The 21,604-nt window shown below is 40.3% G+C and overlaps 1 long non-coding RNA gene across 2 annotated transcripts; it reads left to right on the top strand.

Annotated features, from left to right (window-relative positions):
• The first annotated feature begins 142 nt into the window (after positions 1-142).
• On the top strand, positions 143-21,207 carry LOC122989796. Of its 2 annotated transcripts, XR_006405163.1 has the most exons (8): positions 143-184; positions 477-572; positions 2,083-2,150; positions 2,241-2,281; positions 2,740-2,844; positions 3,082-3,128; positions 10,065-10,277; positions 20,277-21,207. It is a non-coding gene; the product is annotated as an uncharacterized LOC122989796 (long non-coding RNA). The 2 variants fall into 2 exon arrangements; XR_006405162.1 differs by lacking the exon at positions 2,241-2,281.
• The last annotated feature ends 397 nt before the right edge of the window (positions 21,208-21,604 follow it).

The raw sequence follows: 21,604 nt of genomic DNA, 5'->3' as shown, positions 1-21,604 counted from the left end.
CAGTCAGACGGGCTGCAAGAGAAAAAATGAGAAGGAGGTGGGAAATTAGTCAATCAGAGACTTATGCAGTGCACATTTTTTTCTCTCTCTCTCTCTTGTTGTGTGTTTTGCAGGAAAGGACGGATCGGACGGAGAGGAGAGGAGATGGATGGAGCGGCGGAGAGGAGGAGAGGAGCGCCTAAAGGTACGGCTACACCCTGTTTCTAATACAATTTGTCTTCAAAATTTTGTAAGATTCTAAAAATGACATAATATATTTTTTTTCACTATGTTTAATCTATCCATCTATGTATGTATGTATTATTCATTCATGTGAGATGAGTCGGGGGGTGAGTGCTGAGTGTAGTGGCAGCATGGCGCAGTGCCCGCGTCTTCCCCATACAGCTGACACCCCTGGGAGAAAAGGGATTCGGACCTGAAACCTGACAGTGTTCGGCCTCACCGGAAGCCTCACCTCTGGTTTCCTCTTGCAACAGGTGGCACAGCCAAGTGACGCACAAATAAAACCAGGCTGGAGAAAGGGAAGATGGGAAGATGGGGAAGTATGGATTTCACCAGTCCAGCGCCACAGCGTGGGTGCATCTAATTCAGTTTGGTATCAGGGGTTATGATTATGCAGCAGTGGGGTTGGCTGTGTGTGTGTGTGTGTGTGTGTGTTTTTTTTTTTTTTTTTTTTTTTTTTTGTTTTCATAAATGGCATCACTTGAAAAAGAAGATAACCTGAGTGCATGTGGGATTATCCTTCACACAGGTGGTTAGTTTTAAAATACATATGTTCCAGTATTCTGTGTTGTCATAACTGGATTATTAATGGTTGATTTCTAATTTTGTTATTCTGGAAATTTAAGTGTGTTTTATCCAAAAGCACATGACAACAAAATGTGTAGGCTATCATATCATCTAGGTATAAAAGTGTGTAAAAAAGTAAAAGTACTCACTATGCAGGCAAAATGTGCTTTGTCACTGTCATAATATATAACAAACTATTGTAGCAGCACTGTAACATAGCAGCTCACTGCCAGAGATCATTCTACCCATTGTATAAGCTTTTATAACAATACATTGTATCTTGTGTGCTCATTATATGTCTTTAGAATCACAATCTGCAAAGTAATAAGTAACTGTATCTCTCAACTGAATGTAGTGGAGTTTAAAGTACAATATTTCCCTCTGAAATGTTGTGGAGTAGAGGTGTAAATTAGCATAAAATTAATATACTCATGTCAAGTACAAGTACCTCAAAACTGCACTTAAGTAAATGTACTGAGATACTTTCCTCTACTGCATGTAAGTACTTCATTTTAGTGTTAAAAACCATTTTCTACTTAGTGGATATTTATCATTCATACTCAAAAGCACAGAATACTGTATGTTATTTTACTCTTCTCATGTTGACTGCAAATGAATCAAAACCAAAAATAGTAATGTACAGTAATTTCTACTATTTTCACTATTGATAGTGTGCCTTATCTAGTATCTTTGAATATATTATCTGATGTATTAAAGAACAAAGTTCAATATACAGGCAGGACTCATTTTTAGCACACTTTTAGTTTACGTATGTTACAGGGGTTCATATGCATGGTTATATTCTCTTGTTAAGGATGAAACTTCTTCTTTGAATGCACTGATATGTCTAAACTCAAATTATCTTGGACATAATTCCAACTCATGGTCCATTTACTTGGTTTCTCCTGAGTTTTCAACCATAGCCATAGAAAAAGCTAGTAAGTAGACCCTGAGTTATGATTAGTCTGTGTCAAACTACTATTTCCAAGGTCAAGAATGAACTTTCATAGAAGTATTTGTGTCATATTCTTATAAAATTGCATGCAAAATGCTTATTGTATTATGTTTGAATCCAAAAAAAAAATCTGATTCATTCCACTTCATAGGTAAAAACAGGTGATTGTTTCCTGTAAAGAGCATAATTGATGCAATGAGCCTTTACTGAAACTGAATTAATTCCTTGGTTAAGAGATATATTATTACAGACAATAGTCCTTTGTATGTTAGAGTGTACATATTAGGGAAAGTGTAATGTCTTACTCTGAGTAATTGTCAATGCATTTATGATTACAGCCATCTTCCTTTGATAAAAATCCCATCCACTCCACAAAGCCCACTGGTAATTAAGGACCCTTCAAATAGTAAGTTATCATGTTTTGATAGAACATTCACTCTCAATTATTTCTCATTCAGACAAATCCAGCAGCCTTCTAATGTGATTTATTCCTCAGTATTATGAAAGAAGCCCTCTCGCTCGATGGATTGATTCATGGTAATGTATGCAAGCTGGGGTGTGGTTGATTTCTTACAAGAAACCCTGAAAAGTAGCCACACCACCTGCATGAAAAGAGCAAATCAAGCATTCCTCCTACAGTCTCCTGTGTGTGTTGGTGTAGATTAATATGTGGGACTGCAAGAGTGTGTGTGTGTATGAGTGCTGATATTTGACAGTCTTGGACATGTTCCTACACTGGCTGTGAGTGGCCTGAGGGAAGCAGGCCTACTAGAGAATGAGCCAGACAGTTGGCAAAGACTCTGCTTCCGTCTCAGCTGTCGTTGGTAGTCTGGCCATGTGGCTGAGACACTGCTTCCTGTGTCCAAACACTGGAAAAACCTTGAATCTTATGTGCACTAAATCCCATTTGTTGGATTAAAATAAAGCATTTTAATATGTGTTTAAATGGATTCATGCACCGCACCCCTCATTTGCTCTTGTTTTATCCCTTCCAGCCACTCACTGACTGCTGGGGATGTTCCTGTGCTGAGAATTAATGTTTGATGTGTCGCCCTCATCTGGTCAGAAAAGTAACTGCACCCCATTCACAAGACAGACAGGTAGTGCTGCTCAGGCGAGGCCTGTTCGCTCTATTTCCTCATTTTAATAATGTTTCATGGATTTTTCTAGCAGGGTGGCACACTGCCACGCTCAGTGATTAGTGCCTTTGGCCTGTTTGTATCACAGGCACCTGTTGTCCTGCTGCAGCTATCTGCCAGCAGCAGCATTGAAGCAAAACTAATATTGATGCAAATCTGATATTAGGAAAAACACAGTTTATTTCTCTTCTCTTACAGGGAAAATGAAAACACATTTATCTCATGATAAATGAGATAATGTAAAGGTAATGTTTTTCTTTTCTTTTCTTTCCTTTTTTTGAGTTTTAATGTCAAAGTTATAAGGAAAAGAGGCACATTTACATTTACTATAGAGGTTCCTTCTACATTTGATCAGAAATGTTTCAATTATTGTTTCTTAGCATGGTTCACTCCTAAATGAAGAAAACAGGCCAAAGGTAAAATCCTGTACAGTAATGAAGTGTAATACACTAGTGGAAAAATGAGGGACACACTGGGTGGAAGGTTACAGTCTGCTCTAAATCTTGTCTCAATAAAAGGCACATCATGTAAGCATTTAGTCACAAAAGGCCTGCAGTCTGTCATTCTGAGGCCTGGTGTGCAGTTCATGATGGTCTAATGTAAGCAGTAAAAATGGGCTTAGCATTATGCAGTGTTAGGATCAATAGGATTTCACTGCTTGAAGCTGTAAGTTTTAAACTGCTGTCAGTGGGGTAGCACAAGAGAAAAATAAATTCCAAAAATTGGAAGCAGAGGTGAGAATATGACTGGTTTGAGTCCTTAGACCAGTGATAATGAGTGCTACACTTGCTCAGAATGCTAAAGCACTGTTGTTAGTCAGATAAATTTGATTATGACATGAGTTGAAGTCTTTTCTAAAGGATGAAGCTGGTTTTATTCTGTTTTATCTGTCTTATTGTCTACAAAGTCCATGAAAAGCCCATCTGCTCCTACTCTTTAAAACAATAATAATAATAATAAGAAGAAGAAGAATTATATATAGTTTCATAATTTAAATAGTGCATTTCTTTGGGACTATTTTCAACTGTGGATTTATACACCTTTTGTGCTCTAGTGCAATTATTCACAACCATAGTTCTGCAGTTTCCAGGTGGTACGTGACAACATCACTGTACATATATCCATATATTTGTCCTTAGGGGAAAATAAATATACAAATAAGGCTGTAAATAAGGGTGATACTGATCTTCAGACAGACTTTTCTCCCAAGAAAAAGGATGAAATAAGTTGCTCGAGCAAAATCCCAAAAAACATATATACTTTTGCTCAAGAGAACATCGGGTGCAAAGGAGGAAGTAGTGTTGTATAACTTAGTTATAGAGGGTCGAGGTCAAAGTGGATTGATGGATCGACAAAACATCTGACTTTTACTGTTATTTGGATAGATTAATACTAATAGTCATTTTTTACTGACACATTTGAACTCTAAGTGCAGCTGCTTTTCTATCCAACCAGCTAATTACATTATCCAGATGCCCAAGCAAATGTAAATCAGTCCCTATTTGGGAAACTAGACAGACAACCAGCAGGGTTCTGAGTCATGAGGATGGGGGAGCGCCGCTAAAGATATTCAGTGTCTAGTTCAGCACTAATCACAGGCAGCGCTCACACAGAAGCCTCGGTGCTCACTTCTGACTGATTGTCATTCCCAGAATGTTCTGTGGCCAGTATTTGAATCCAGTCTGAACATGTCCCAATTCTGAACTGACCTACATGTGCACAAGAACATGAACAAAGACATGACTCCCTAGTATGCCCACATGGAAATTAACAAAATATTACCGCATATGATGTGCATTACTATATAATGAATTCATGAAAAATAATAAAGAAGGCAACGCGGCAAAAAAGAGAGTAAGAATGTATCTATCCAGCGTAGGATTTAGCTTTTTGATTGTCTTAGCACCACTGTAACAGGAGATGGATGTTTCATGGATCACATACCCAAAGTAGCTGTAATTCCATTCAATTGGCTTCGCTACTGTAGGTTACAAATGGGCACATATTTGTACAGCATAACTGAAAAGGAGGTTAGGATTTCTTCAGCCTGCTCTGTGATGTCTTCACCATCAACGCCTCCAGTGCAAACAGAGATAACGGTTCCTGTGGTGTTTATGTAGCCACTATTTCTGTAACTGTAATTGTGCGCTTAGGTCATAGGATATGTCTGATGGGTTATAAAATGAAAAAGAATCTTTTCCCTGCTCCCCTATCTCCAACAAAATACGTTGCTATACTCCTAATTTTATTTGCCAAAGATTTTGGGGAAAAGTAATGGCTGTCTGGATTATGTCACTGGGAACTTTTTTTTTCCAATCCAGGAAGTGTGACAAGTGTGACTATACTAGAGTACAGACATCGGAGAAAAGAGGTCAAGGTGGATGGATGGACTAATCACAGGACTTTGACCCCAGAAATGGGTTTCCATCCTGGGCCTTGCATGTTGTCAGATTTAGGCTATTTATAAAACATTTGGCTAAGAGAACAGTTGCTGTTTGGTTAAAGGATAAGGCTGGCGATTCTCTATATTCTTCTATATATAAATCAACAATGAACTGATCTACTTACATGTATTATGTGTGTATCCAAAGCCTGATATGTCTTATTTCTCTGTGTCGTAGACATTCATTGTTGTCCAGAAACTATTAAAAACAGGTCAGTGAGCCACACCACTGCACTGATTGAAATGTTCCTTTGTACTAAAGTTCTGTGAGAATTTTACTGTCTGGGTCAATGTTTTGATCAATACAATGCATATGAATATACATCAGACACAAAAGAAATGCTGAGGAATATTCAGAAGAGAAAATACAACAGAGATGTGTTAAGAGGGAGAGACTGAGGGCAACAGCGGACACTAACGATACCTTGTTCTTGGTTGGGCTCAAAGTATGGATTCTTTATTGCCTCCGGCCATTGACAGCATAACATGGGATCTGAAGGGGAAAACATGTAATTTCTGTTGTGTATATAATTGTGTAGTCTGGATATTTCCACAACCAGGTACAGAGCACTTAAGTGACTTAAGTTGACTTCATACAAGTTTAAAAGACATGGAAAAATATCAGTTGTTTACAATATGAACTATGTTCCCACACATGCTTAGTGGTGTCCGCCTTACACAGAACTACTATCCAGAGACTGAAAACGTGATCGCTGGTGGAGCCATTTCTGAACAAACTAATGTGACCAAACTCCTCATGGTGAGGTAACATGTCACCCAGTACAGCAGTGTACTGTGGCTCATTGATGTGTTTTTAATAGTCAGGCTATCTTAATCAGGCTTTGGACACAGACACAGTAAGTAGATCTATTCATTGTTGGTTGGGGTCTGCACATGAGATATGTTGACAATATGAAAAATATAGAAAATCACCAGCCTTATCCTTTAAATATTGGAAAATCAGTGCGTCCCAGTATTTATTAAATATGATATATTTTGATATATTTAACCAGGATCACTGTGTTTCCCAATCATTAACCGACATGTCTGAACAGAACCAAAAGAATGTTAATCACGTTTTAGCTGCCAGGAGTGCATTTTGTACGAAAACAAATGAAATGTGTTGAAACTGAATTTTTTGCACTTATTGTATTTTAATATTCGCATTTTACTTTGCCAATGAACATTTTGCAGATATGTCTAATATAAGCATTTCCTGGTTATGATAAATGAGTTGTTAATGAGCACAACTAAGTTTTAGAAGACATTGCTGTTTCCTAAATACTTTTACCTCTTAAAGGCCTCTAAAATTATTCAAATGTGTCAATCAGAGAAAGACATATACAACATGCAGTCTGAGGTCACAAGTGCACATTGCTTCCTTTTATAGAGGTCACATACTAAAAAGCTTGTTTTAGACACCCAGTGCCTGTATGGATCATGTTAGATATAGAGTCAGAGTATAAAATGGATTCATTCTGAGATAAGGTTCAGTGTTAAGGTCAAAAATGACAAATAAGAAAAAGCTGGGGACACTGAAGAGATAAGTTGGCAACACTTTATTTGGCCTGACTATTGTTTCTTCTTCAGTATCAGGTGACTAAAATGAGATATTCAACACTATATGCTGCACCTCTACAGGCTATGTAACCCAAACCCCCCCCAAAATAAGAATAGCCTTAACAAGGAGTCTCAATGTGTGCAGGATACTTTCTGCATCATTCTGACATGTTATAATCACTTGAAAATCATTTGGCTATCAGTTCTGGACAAGGCAAATGTGACACATTTTATGGGTGTAACAGTCCAGGCAGAATTATTGCATGTTATCAGCTCGGCAGGACAGCTTTAACCCTAATAGTGACACCTTGTTTTGAGCAGAGTGTGCAGCCCATTATTCTCTCAACTGGAGACGAAAGGAAAATAAATGCTTACAATGCTTGGTAGTTTTACATAAATCGGCAGTGTTTGATAGCTCATTATTTATTTAGCAGCATGCACCGCGGCATGAGGTGCTCCCCTATTTATTACAAACAGCTGATGTGTACAGAGCGTGTGGAAATATGGAAATGCAGAGTCACAGAGAAGCATATGCAGATTGTTAAGTGTCCTAGAGAGGGACGGAGACAGGAGGTTAGCAGCTGGGTCTGTAGTAAACGTACATAAACATAACAACGGCTAAAAAAAATCCCCCCTTTCTAGGATGTATCAGCTGTCTGTGGTGTTTTTTCAGGGTGCTGTTCTCACCGTGTGAGCCTGTCATGGTTCAGTCCAGGGGTCATCTCCTGCGTCCACCGAGACACACAGAGATAGAGACAGAGGTTAATTGGGCTCAGATGCACCTCACTGTCCCGATGGGCTCGGCCTGCCGCTCAGCCAAGACTCAGTCCAAGCCCCAGTTTCCACATGAAGACACAGAGGCTTTGTTCACATGTGCACTGTATTCTGATAGTGGGTCACTGTCTGGTTAAGGCCTGTTTCAGGGGGAAGCCTGTTATTATGCATATCTAACACACCACTTTGTGTGACTAGTCAGCAAATATGCATATTTCTCACCATCCACCTGCATTTGGAGGATAAAAAAAAATAGCAACATCTGGTGCAACATAGACAATATTTATTGGTTATATGATGTCCAAGCAAAGCACTTGTTCCTGATTGGCTGAAATGTGTCCAATAAAATAGTACATCAGGGGAACTCAAACTGTTTAACCTGTTCTAAATCAGTGCACAGGATACATGATCTTAAAATGTAGGTAACCATAGCAACAGTATTTAAGCTTCACAGTGCCTTACTGTTTAAAGGAATAGTTCTATTTTCTGGGAAATGTGCTTATTTGCTTTCTTGCTGAGAGTTACTGGGAATCCACATCAGAATCTAGACACAAGCACAACTGAATCGTCCAAATCGACCTCAGTTCGACAGCCAATATCATCAGAACCAGCTGTCCTGACAGCAGCACAGCTCCTAAGGTGCTGAAAGGACAGCAGCCAAACTGCCTTCACCAGGCTCACAGCAGAAATGTATGGCCAAATATAGTTTTCAAGTAGGCTCAATGAGGAGTGCAAGGGGAGAAAACTGTTATTTTTATTGATTGATTCTTTGGTCTTATTTCCCACCCACCATAGTTGGCAGGGAAAATATTCCCATAGTGAAATTAGAATGCTCAGAGTGGCACTGGGTTCTTGATCAATCAGAACAGATACCGGTAATAAGTTCACAGCATATGAATATCAAGAGATTTATGTGATTTGAACAGCTTTCTCTGGAGATTATGCTTCAGTAAATGTGCCAGAGAAAATACTATTATAGAAAAAAAAAACACAAAGGGTCCCGTATGTGTCTCATAGTCAGTGTGAATTGATACATTTGATAAAATGGACATCTTCTGTCTGACGTCAAAAACAATTAAAATGGTTTCTACATGAATTACCCTTTAGAAACATTATATCTCAATGGTTTAGTCCATGGCCACACCGCAGTGCACCGTGGTGGAGAGGGGGGCAGGAAGCCACTATACCTGTAATTAGTGAGCTTTGGAGGTGCTGGTAGGCAGACTTTGTTACCTTCAGACAGGACCACGGTAGCTGTGTTCCCATTCCAGGTTTTTATGCTAAGCTAAGCTAAGCAAAGCAAAGCTAACCCTCTCCTGTCTGTAGTTTCATACTCATAGATATGACAGTGCTATCGATCTTCTCTCAGCAAGAAGGCAAATAGGCCTATTGTCAAACTATATCTTCTTCTCTACCAGGTGTAAACGACTCCTGGTTAAAATGTTATAAAAACTATTAAAAATGCATAATGATTTGAACACAGCTTCTATATTTTCCTTGTGGTATAAGTGGGATAATACAGGATGAAGTGTTCATTGTTTTTTGTGTTTTAGGACACCTCAGCCTGCATTATCCTATATGGCAACTTGGGTGTTTGTAAATGACAGTGACAGTTTAATAAACAAAATATCTGTGGTGACTGCAAAATAAGCCCCTTTCTGGTGATCAATACCTCTGCCCCGTTCTTAATTCAACTTGTCAGGGAAAATAAACTTCTTGTTCCATGCCTCATACCCTACTCTCCGTTGACTCTCCTGTCTCTTTTTTGCTGCAAATGATAAAACGAGTGAGCCAGAAGGGTAGAAGCTACAGAAACTAGTCAGTAATAACCTAGTAGATATGGGAAAAGTTTATCTTATGACCAGAATAGGACATTGTCTAGGTTATTATACACAGCATTTTTGTACACAACATTTAGTGTAAGTCCAGCCTGAGGTAAATGCTACAGATTTTAAAACTTCTTGTTAACTATTCTTAAATACTGTAATGCACTCACATAGTCTTATAAAAATGCACATGTGAAATTCATTTTTAACATGTAAAATGTCCAAAAAACACATAACCTCATGTGCCACATACCACATATATATTACATGTGAAATTGTTGTTTTCAAAAGTGAGTTTGTCTTACATTTCAAATAAAAATTACATACCTATGTGCATTTTTTAAATAAATGCAGTAACACACAAAGATAATTAAAAGAGAATGTGAATATTTCATTTTTCATTCATTATGTTTAGCAACTAGCAGCAATACATAGTCATTCCTAGTCAGTTAGTTCAATAGATATCTGTTTGACTTCAGTATACCAGTATAAAAAATATAAAATTCAACCACATGAGAATGGAATGATATTAGCTCAGTATATTCCGTCCATTCATCCATTTTCTGCTGCTGATCTAGGACCAGGTCACGGTGGCATCAGACTGAGTAAGGAAACCCAAATATCCTTCACCCCGGCATCGCCCCCCAGGTTTTCCTGGGAGCCCGGTGTTCCCAGGCCAGAAGAGATATGTAGCCCCTCCAGGGTGTTCTGGGTCTGCCCCGGGGTCTCTTACCAGTTGGACACACCTGGAACACCTCCAGAGGGAGACATCCAGGAGGCATTGTAACCAGGTACCTAAACTACCTCAGCTGGCTCCTTTAATAATAAAATAATACATTTTATTTGGAGGTGCCTTTCAAGTCACTCAAGGTCACCTTACAAGAAATAAAAGCATAAAAGAATTAAAAAAAAAAACATCAATTAAAACAAAACATTAGCTTAAAAACAGGTGAGGTGCACAGTGTCCAGTTATAGAGAGTATGCCAGTTTGAACAGGTGAGTTTTCAGGTGGGACTTAAATGAGGTGATTGAGTCTGACTGTCTTATATGTAGGGGGAGAGAGTTCCAGAGCCTGGGTGCTGAGCAGCTAAAGGCTCAGGCACACATGGTACTGAGGTGTGACGTGGGGATGGATAAGAGTCCAGTAGAGCGGAGGGTGCGGGAGGGAGTGTATTCATGAAGGAGGTCGTGGAGGTAAGTTGGGGCTAGGTTGTGGAGAGCTTTATAGGTGAGGAGGAGGTTTTTGTAGTGGATGCGGTATTGTACAGGGAGCCAGTGAAGTTGAATGAGAACAGGGGTGATGTGGTCGGATGATTTGGTACGGGTGATGATCTGGGCAGCCGAGTTCTGAATCATTTGCAGTCTGTTGACAAGTTTGGTGGGGAGTCCGGTGAGGAGGGCATTGCAGTAGTCAGTGCGGGACATGACAAATGAGTGAATCAGGATTTCGATGCTGGATTGGGACAGTGATGGGCGGAGTCTGGAGATGTTGCGAAGGTGGAAGAATGCAGTCCGGGTGATGTTTTGAATATGGGGTGCAAATGAAAGGGTGCTGTCCAGAATGACACTGAGGCTCTTGACTTGTGGGGCAAAGGGTACAGGGAATCCATCGACGATGATGGGTGGAGCTGGGGTGAGTTGGGATTTGGTAAGGGTGGATTTGGAGCCGATGAGCACGGCCTCTGTTTTATTGCCGTTCAGCTTCAGGAAGTTCCTGCTCATCCAGCTCCGGATGTTGTCAGGGCAGGTGATGAGGGACCCCATGGTGACGGACGAGAGTGGAGGTAAATGGTGAAAAGAAGTGGACTGAAGACTGACCCCTGGGGTACACCCAGTGAAACACCCAGACTTGTGGTTCCTTAATAGCATGAATTGTTGGCGGTCAGTGAGGTATGATGTGAACCAAATGCAAAGGAGCAGCAGCTCTACTCTAAGCTCCCCTGGATGTCCGAGCTCCTCACCCCATCTCTAAGGTTGAGCCCTTACAATCTCTGGGGGAAACTCATTTTGGCCACTTGTATCCATGATCTCATTCTTTGAGTCACTACCCAAAGCTTAGGGTGAGGGTTGGGATGTAGCCCGACTGGTAAATTGAGAGCTTTGCCTTCTGGCTCAGCTTTTTCTTCACCACAACAGTCCGGTACAACACCTGCATTACTGCTGATGCTGCACTGATCTGCCTGTCAAAATCATGCTCCATCTTACCCTCACTTGTGAACAAGTGAAAAACCCCAAGATACTTAAACTCCTCCATTTGGGACAGCAACCCAGAGCACCATGGCATCAGATTTGGAGGTACTGATTCTCATTCCAGCCACTTCACATCCAGCTGCAAACCATCCCAGTGGCATCATGGCGTGTTAAAGCCAACAGAACCACATTATCTGCAAAAAGCAGAGAAACAATCCAGAGGTCCCCAAACTGGACACCCTCCTCCCCCTGACTGCACCTTGAGATTCTGTCCATGAAAATCACAAACAGAATCACTGACAAGGGACAACCCTGGTGGAGCCAAACACCCACTGAAAATGGGTCTGACTTACTGCCAAGAATGCAGATACAGCTCTCACTGCAGTTATATAAGAACCTAATGGCTCGCATTCCCCTGTAGTACTGCCCACAAGGTGTCCCAAGGGACACAGTCATAAGCTTTCTCCAAGTCCACAAAGCACATGTAGACTGGATGTGTGAGGTCCTGTGACCCCTCAAGTATCCTTGCCAGGGTGAAGTGCTAGTCCACTGTTCCACGACCAGGATGGAATCTGCATTGTTCTGACTCAGAGGTTCAACAATCAGCCAGAGAGCTCCTTTCCAGCACCCTGGCATGAGCTTTCCCTGGGAGGCTGAGTAGTGTGTTCCCCTGATAGTTGGAGCACACCCTCCAATCCCCTTTTTTGAAAATGGGAATTACCACCTTGGTCTGCCAGTCCGCAGGCACTGTCCCCAATCTCCATGAGACACTGAAGAGGTAAGCCAGCCATAACAGCCTAACTATGTCCAGAGCCTTCAGCATCTCAGGGCGAATCTCATCCACACCTGGTGCTTTGCCACCGGGGAGCTTTTTGAGTACCTCAGAGACCTCTGGCAGGGATATGAGTGAGGTTTCCCCTGAGTCATCCAACTGCGCCTCCTCCATAAAGGGCATGTCCGTTGGATTTAGGAGATCTTCTAAGTGTTCATTCCACCACTTGATTGTGTTGCCGTTGAAGGTCAGCAATTCTCCACCCTTGCTGAAAACAGCTTGGGCTAAGCCCTGCTTCACCTTCCTGAGTAAGGTGAGGGTTTGCCAGAACTTCTTTGAGCCAACCAAAAGTCCTTCTTCATGGCCTCCCTGAACTCCTCCCACACCCAGGTTTTTGCTTGAGTAACCACCTGAGCTGCCACCCTTTGGGTCCTTCAGGAGACCCGTGGGCCAACCAGACCCGAAAGGCCTCCTTCTTCAGCTTGACAACCTCCTTCACCGCTAGCATCCACCAGCAGTGAAGGAAGTTGCCACTCCCGACAGGCACAGACAACCTTCCGGCTACAGCCACCTCCATGACTGAGGTCCTGAACATGGCTCACTTGAATTCCATGTCTCCAACCTTCCCCAGGATGAGGGAGAAATTCCTCCAGAGGTAACAGTTGAAGACCTCACGGACAGGGGCCTCTGCCAGAGTATACTCACTGACAAAATTGACAAAACAATCATAACTCAAGGTCCACTCACTCATCTTGTTTTGGAACTTTTGACTGTATTACACAGTCTTCCTCAACAGATGGAGTTAGCCCAGTTGGTATGGAAGTAAGTGGATCTTGAGTAAAGATTTACTTATTTTTTTGCTTGTTTGTTTGTTTCTAAGGTCAAGAATGAACTGTCAAACAGTACATTCATGTTTTAGTGAAATCTTACTACAGATGTGACCATATCTATGATTACAGCTGAATATATTACTATGTTGTAGCAGACCCTACATGGACTAAAGGATAGAATTCACCAAATCCTGTTGAGAAGTGGTTGTTAAGCACACACTGGGTAGTTATCTTCACGCTGTACACAGTGAAATGTTGACTTGCTCCTTTTAAGACATCTGTGGGTACCATAGTAACAGCAGCACCAGATGGTGTAATAGCTGATGTTGTGTTACTGCCATTTTGTCATTGTCACTGTGTGTGTATGAATAAATGGCCACACAGAGGTGCAGCCAAAAGAGAAGTTATAGGTCGTGTTAATCCCAGCAACTCCTATAATGTAATACATGTTATAATGATGTCATGTGGTCAAATGTGCCCAGATATCAGAAAATGACATCATCAATAATTAATTAACTTAAACTCTTCAGCAGTGGGTTAACACTTAGCCAGTCACAAAGGAGCACCAAAGCTAAGGCTGAATTCACACCAAATCAGGCATTAGAGTGAAAACACCAGTCTCCCCATCCTTTTGAATGGGGGTAGTGCATTTAGTCTGTAGGGGTGGGGGCCGCAGCAGCCTGCAGTGAGAAAGTTGAATTAGAATCAACTTTTGGAGAAATGCAACTTGACGTCATGCTGCAGTGGCCAATCACAGCCGGTGATCAGACTGATCAGAGCTGTGCAATCCTGCCATGAGGGAGGGCAAAAACTTTACTAGGACAAGGGGAGGACATTTCTTTTCATTTGATAACGTTAAAAGTAAAGTTAGACTTTGCTGACAGCCTTCTGAAAAAGATGAGAGAAAAAGAGAGAGAGAGACCACGCAAATGAGCTGAGAGCACCAGTGAGAGAGAGAGAGCAGCGGTGATCGAGGGAGCAAGAGAGTGAATGAAGTGAGCGAGCAGTGGTAGCAAGAAAGCCAATGAATGAGATAAATAAAATGTTATTTTCTGATTGTTTCACAGCAGTTACAAATAAGCACACCCACATCTCCGCACAACCCTGCAGAGGTGCACTGTAATGCCTGATTTGGTCTGAATACAGCCTAATATCAACACATGCAGTGTGAGTGACAGTGGCACAGACACTCAAGCAGAGTTCATAAACTCACTCTGTTTTTTCTCCTTCCTCTCGCTGTCTTTCCAACATCTTCTCTCTCTCTCCTCGCTTCAGTCTTTTGATATGCTAAGCAGCACCCTATTTATAAATTATTGTGAGAGAAAACATACTAGGTTAGGGGGCAAATAACAAATGCCCCACGTCTGCTGAGGGAGAGACTGGGATAAAAAAAAGAGAAAACAGAGTTTGAGCGAAGAGAAAAGGGGATTGTCTGCTTGGTAGCTCCCTACAAGGCATGTCACCCAGGTTGAATATGTACATATCATTATCTTTCTCCTGTACTCAGTGGTAATGATATAAGACAGGGTAAGGGAGAAGAAAAAGCCATTATTCAGTGGAGCTGTGAGCCAATAAGCATGGCTTGTAGGCTGATTTCACTGATTCTCTGAGGCCGTTTTGTACACAAGCAAGCCAGTCCACTGATGCTGCAGCACATGGTGACCAAATTCTTTGATTAAAGAAATACTATTTTCATCATTTGCAATGATAAAAAAATAGCTATTTAACACAATAACTTTTTTTACCTTTATTTTCTTATTCAAGTGGTAGCTGGATGTTGGAGCAAGTACTAAAGTGCTCTAAGATGCAGTTCCTCGAATGACCACTAGATGCTGACTTTGTAATGACCGACTGTATTGAAATGAATGGGAAATTCCCAAATTCTCTCTAGTGATACAATGTTCTGTACAGGCATAAAATTGAGACCAAATCCAGCTGTATCCAATTGGAGCTGCCAAATTTGAAACCTGATACCTTGCCAAGCTAAGGCAATGCATTGGCTACTATCCGTCTCCATTGGCCATCTACTTCCAACATGACACATATGGACCCAAACAATTGGCACAGTCAGAGCAATGAAGAGAGAAATTTGGAAATAACCGAACCAAACCAAACTAGGGACCTGTCAAGGTAGCAGAATTATAAGGCAAAAATTTAGAGATTTATAGTTGCAGAATATTAGAACTCAAAAAGAAAATTTTCCCACAAAGAGCATGCCTTAAAAGCTAACTTCACTTTATCTAATGTGTGTCTTTGTAGTGTGTTTGCGAAATTATTGCAACATCAAGATAGTAACACAGCTAAAATGGTGTACGTTTGGGGGCATTTTTGCTAGGTGAATATCAACTACAGTGGTTGCAGACTGCAGCCAGTTTCTCAAATTGGAATTGTCTGTGTTTGACAAGGTGGCACTGAGCCATAAACCCACTTCTAGTCTTGCAAACCTTAGATGACAACACAAATGCTATGTTTATGTTTTAACACTGCATACAGCTAAAGCAGTAAAAAGTTTAATTCAGCTGAGTTTCATATTAGAATTCTGTCTTAGTTATCATTTTAAATTCAGTTATTTCTAGGTAGAATTCATTGCAATACTGTAACTATAGCTAATAACTGTGATTTTCATTTGTTTGCACTGCCAATATCTGTGCTTTCACTGCAGTGCTTGGCACCTGTGCTGACACATTTCTATAGTTTGAGATGCCAAGTTGACAACACTGTAGCCTACAGAAATTCACACATTCTTCTTTAATTTCCATAGGGATGGAGGTGTGAACATTTTTTTCCTCCAGCTGGCAGTTTGTGTTTGCAATAAAATCAGTATGGCATGAATGTGGCATAAACATTCATGGTCTCTCCCACATGCATATACAGTATACATGGACATTAATCCTGTGTCTTGAGAGAGGTGTTAATGGACACTATATTCCCACAATGCAATGTTTAATGGAAATTAAGAATCTGAAAGCTTGCAGCTCAGCAAATCAGACAATGAATGAATGCTATAGTAATATATCATTGTAAAAGTACTTTTACTAGTAGTCAAACACAAGAAAAACAGCAGCATTTGTCATTAGTTCAAATGCTTAAAATGATCTATGTTAAGTTTTCCTGACAGTAACCTCTTTTGGCAATGTGAATAATGATCTGCCCCTTTTCAGAAGCAAAGGCAGACATAATGTTGTGTTGTTATTGGGCTGCAAAGGCTCTCAAGGAGGTGTAAATGGTTGGGTGAATGTGTCCAAACCAATCTATAACAACAGTACATATTGATTACTTTTCACCATGGCCATGATCTTTACCAATGCTAACATAAACTTAACTTTTTGAAGAAGGGAAGAACTGGAAAACAATGTTGTCATGCTGGTCAGTTGCCAAATCAGGAAATGCTCATGTCTATTGTTTTGGAATACAATGGGAAGCAGCAAATTATCAAAATTGGAATTATTTGGTCATTTGTCAGGTATGAGGACTTGTTGTCATTGATACACAGTGTAGTTTTAGAATCCTGTTGAATGGGGACACAAGGTCACTGTCCGGTAGGTCATTTTTCAAGAAATTTCCTCTCTATTCCAATTTGTTTGTAATCAAAAAAAGGAACTGGGCAGTTAACATGCAATATCCATGCATATTAGATGTCATGCACGGAGAGACAATAAAAAGACACCAACCTTCAAAACAGTGTTAATTTACAGGAATTTATTTCCACATGAATATACTTTTGATTGACAGGTGACCTCTGGAAAGTGGAGTACCGAATCACTACATGTGCGAGCTCATCAAAAATAGATGTTATCTGAGTCAAAAAGACAGAGGAAATTCTCCAAGGAAAAGTAGAAATATCCCCAACAAAAATGAGGGATAGTAATCATGCAGTCAATATTCTCCACCAGCATGAGTAGTGACATGAGGGAAATAAAGAAAAGAGGCTTTTGTGCAAGAAATCAGGGTAACAAACAATAGTGACTCATAGGCCATGAGTCAGTCTGCTCTCTGTATAATGTAGCAGAGGTGCAGAGGTGCATATATACTCTAGTGAAAGTATGATTTCGATTGAAGAAAAATTATAACAAAACAATTTAAGTGAAGTAAAGCAGGTAAGTATTATAGTTTTTGGCTCAGTTGACCCAGAGGATACAGCAAACTGTCGAAAGGCTATAGTGGGAAAATAGAAAGTGACCAGGCTGTTGTGTGAAAGCTCAGTAAACACAGTGGAAAGGAAAGGTTACTTTATTTTCTTTTGCATAGATTTTGGAAGGTAGGTAATCCAAAGAAAGTCTGGCAAGGTCACATGAAGGACTACAATGTACTATGATTTGACTGCTGTTCAGTCTAAAAAGGGTAATCTTTTTAAAATAAGCATGCTATGACACAGTATGTCAGGTCACACTCCTTAACTCTATATCATAAGTACAAATTTATTCCTTAAATTTAAAATTATTGCAGGGACATCAAACGTTTTGGCAGCACCAGAGAGCCCATAGCTTCAAACTAAATTAGACTTTTTCTGGTTAAAATCCATCAACTGTTTCTGCAAAATGATTAAGGGATTCAGTTTAATCTTCCCACAGCCCACTTTTTGGGACCCAGCCCAGCCAATGTCTGATAAGTGCTGCTTTCAATCCGCACTTTCCAAACATTCTCATGGTTAAAGACCCTGAAAAAGATGTTCTTTTTGAGGAGGATCTCTGCAGAGTCACATAATCTTTTGCACATAATATCCCTTAATGCTTACTTTGGTTGCGGTGTTGCAGAAATACTGATTCGATCACGTCTTCCCTTTGACTTTTGCTTGATTTAGTGTACTTTTTCAATCAATGCTTTATTGCAGAGTGGCACTTAAAGTGAGACAATGTAACTTTTGAAAAATTAATACATTTTTCCTCTTACAAATGAAATGTTGAATTCATGAGGAATAAAACACATCCTTCCTCAGTTCTGCACACTCATTATTCTGTTTTGCTGATACAGCCTTTTCTTTATCTGGTATGACCAGTAGCTTATGCTGGTGACTGTTAATTACAGCTAATGTTTGCAAACTTCACACAAAACACTGTTTAACTTTCAAGACTTGTTCTTGACTTCCTTTTGAATCTCTGTTGTTTTATGTTTATCTTTTTTTAAATTTATTTTTGAGCAACCTATCTCTTTTAAGATTTTTCTATGTCTACAACACGAAATGTACATTTCTCAGCAGAGACAGTCTTATAACAGTTGGACTCTTTCCAACCTTTCTGTAACAGGACAATCTCTCTGACCCACAGGCCATCTCTTCTTTTCTTATCAGGCTGAGGACACACTAAAAGATTATCAGGCCATTTTATATCCTGACATTTGGAAGGGAAATCCTGATCTGAGGTATAGCTGGGGTCGATGGTCTGAAAAGATTATCTGGTGCTGATGTGTGATGGGGTTACAGATTCAGTCTGGACAGATCAGGGACCTCGTATATAACCTTTGCGTACGCACAAAAGAAGTTGTGCGCCAGTTTTTAAGCAAACTTTGGGATTTATAAAAAACAGACTTTCCACAAAAACTCTGACCCATACGTACGCACATAAACTGCAGAAATGAGTAACTGCAACTCCAATGGTAGAAGGATGAAACATGAGAAACAGTGTGAGATTGATACCATAAAAATAAAAAATAAATCAAAATATTACCTCTCACGTATGATATATGAAAAGTTCATTTGCAAAAATGGATAAAAGCCATTCTGACAATGAATAACAAACACCTGTTTGAATGATACTCCATGGAGTGTACACAAAAAAACATGATTAAGGATAATAAATACAAATAGAGATTCCTGGTATTGCAAAAGAATCCCTCAAATATGCTCTGTAATTGGTAAACAATACTTGCATGTTATGAAATGTATTCTCATAAATAATAAGGTGAACAGCAGGATAAATTACGTTTACACTGATGCTGTTTTCGATGCCTCAGTCAGGCAGTTACAAGGGTATAGGTTCATATGTTATCAAATATTAGATATTGTGTTTTATAATGTGCTTAGTTTTTATTGCTTTTAGATCATCTTATTTCTGTGTATTAAATGTGTTTTTCTTGTAAAGCACTTTGTACTGTGTTTTGAAAGGTGCTATACAAATAAAGTTCATTATTATAATTATCACATGTTCATTGCGCAGAACTGTCAGTGAGATAATGGCCCTTTCATTATTTACAATCAGGGTTATTCCCACACCTGAAGGTGCTATGCTAGCTTTTCAGATAGAATCAAATGAGTGGGTATAAAAAGGCATGTAGTCATAATGCATAATGACACACAATGGCTGATTTGGCTCTATTGGAGGATGTGGTGAATGGAAGATTTCAGAGAAAGAGACCAGCAAGATTTACTGGGCGATGATGATGAGTGGCTTATAAGCCAGTTCCGACTTCAACAAGCTGTTCTCTTGGATCTCTCTGCTGTATTGGGCTCAGCTTTACAAAGAAGCAACCACAGAAACCAAGCCGTGCCACTCCCACTTCAAGTCCTGACAACACTGGGATTTCTGGCAACGGGCACTTTTCAGAGAGAATTGGCTGACAGGTCAGGGATATCTCAGCCAACCTTTAACCGTGTTATGACAGATGTGTTAGGAGGTATAATTGGTTTGTTGCATCTCTTCATAAAGTTTCCTTACACGGTGGGTGAACAGGCAAATAAAAAAACACAATTTGCAGCAGTATCGAGTTTCCCAAATGTAATCGGTGCTATTGACTGTACTCATGTTTCTATAAGGACACCAGGTGAGAATGAATTTGTTTTCATTAAACATAAGCATTTTAATTCCATTAATGTCCAAATCATGGGTGATGCAGACATCTTACTGATGAATGTAGTGGCTCGGTGGCCTGAGTCAACCCATAACTAGTTTATATTGAGAAATAGCGAGGCTGAGCTGTGTGTGACGGCTGGCTTCTACGTACAGATGATTAATGTATAAAACTTTCCTCTACTGCAGGTCCTAACCTATTCTCTAACCTTGCAGGTGAGAGTGGATATCCCCACCAGTGGTGGCTGCTCACCCCGTTTCTCAACCCACAGAGCACAGAGGAGAGAAACTACAATGTGTGCCACAGCCAGGCGAGTGCTGTTGTGGAGAGCACCATCAGGCTTCTGAAGGGCAGTGGCATTGCCTTGATGCCACAGGTGGAAAACTGTCATACAAGCCCAAAAAGGTGTGCCAAATCGTGAGGATGTGTGCTGTGCTACATAATAAGGCACAGCTAAGGAATGGGGCTTTACCCCCTGACACTGATGGTCATGTTGGCTCTACCCCGATCCCTATCCCCAGGCAACCCTGCTGCCATGTGCCAGTGTGTGGATGTGATGCGTTGCTTGTAAAAACTGCAAGTTGATTGTGATTCATAAAGGGAAACTTGTATGGGAAATGCATGTGCACTGTTATAAATCAGAATATTTTAAGTGTAAGCACTTTCTGTGTTTCGTCCATTCGCCACCTTCTGACGTCAATCCTGCACACAGTTTTATAAATGAGGCCCCTGAGCTGCACGAATATAAAACCTAACATCCTTCAAGTCCTGAGTCAACAACTGTGAATCTGATTCCACCTAAGTCTGTCCAGTATAAGATAAATACAGAGTTTTTTTTAACTGTGAATCATGCAAAGCTACTCTAGTGGAGTCACATCAAAAGGTGGCATACAGACAAAACACAGAAAGTGCTTACACACAGAAATATTCTGATTTATAACACAGTGGGCAAACACGTCCCACGCTGGTTTCCCTTTATAAATCACAATCAACTTGAAATTTGGTGCACATCTTGTCCCACCCTTGTAACGCCCATAGTTGCCAATAAATAGTCAGTGAAACACCTCTAATTAATATTCAGTTCAGCCTCTGTCTCTGACAGGCAGTCTTAGCTCCTGTCTGTTTAGGCCTTCCACACTGTTCTGATTGGCCAGCTTTCCACTGTATCAGGGTTGTGTTAAGTTACTGCTGATGAAAACCCAACATTTCCTGCTTTTGCAGCTTCATATTAAAAGCTTTTAAACCACTAAATAATGGGAGACTTTTATTGTGAAGAATTTACAGGAAATTAGACGTGTTCCTCACCGAACACAACAACATACGGACATATTTGGAGCTCTTTCTTGAGCAGATCAGATAGAAATAATGCAGGGAGGAATAGTACAAGCAGAAACAGCCACAGTGATGATGACATTTGATAAAGAGCTGCAGACAACCAGCACCCTCCAGCACAGGTAAACTACTAATTTTACTTTGCTCTGCTGTGTAATGGAAAACATGCCAGCTTGACTCGAGTCATGGCTCGGCGTGACTACTCTCAAAA

The sequence above is a fragment of the Thunnus albacares genome, chromosome 10, assembly GCF_914725855.1.
Source record: "Thunnus albacares chromosome 10, fThuAlb1.1, whole genome shotgun sequence".
NCBI lineage: Eukaryota > Metazoa > Chordata > Actinopteri > Scombriformes > Scombridae > Thunnus > Thunnus albacares.
The sequence above is the reverse complement of the archived record's forward strand: the minus strand, read 5'-3'. Positions and strand labels throughout refer to the sequence as shown.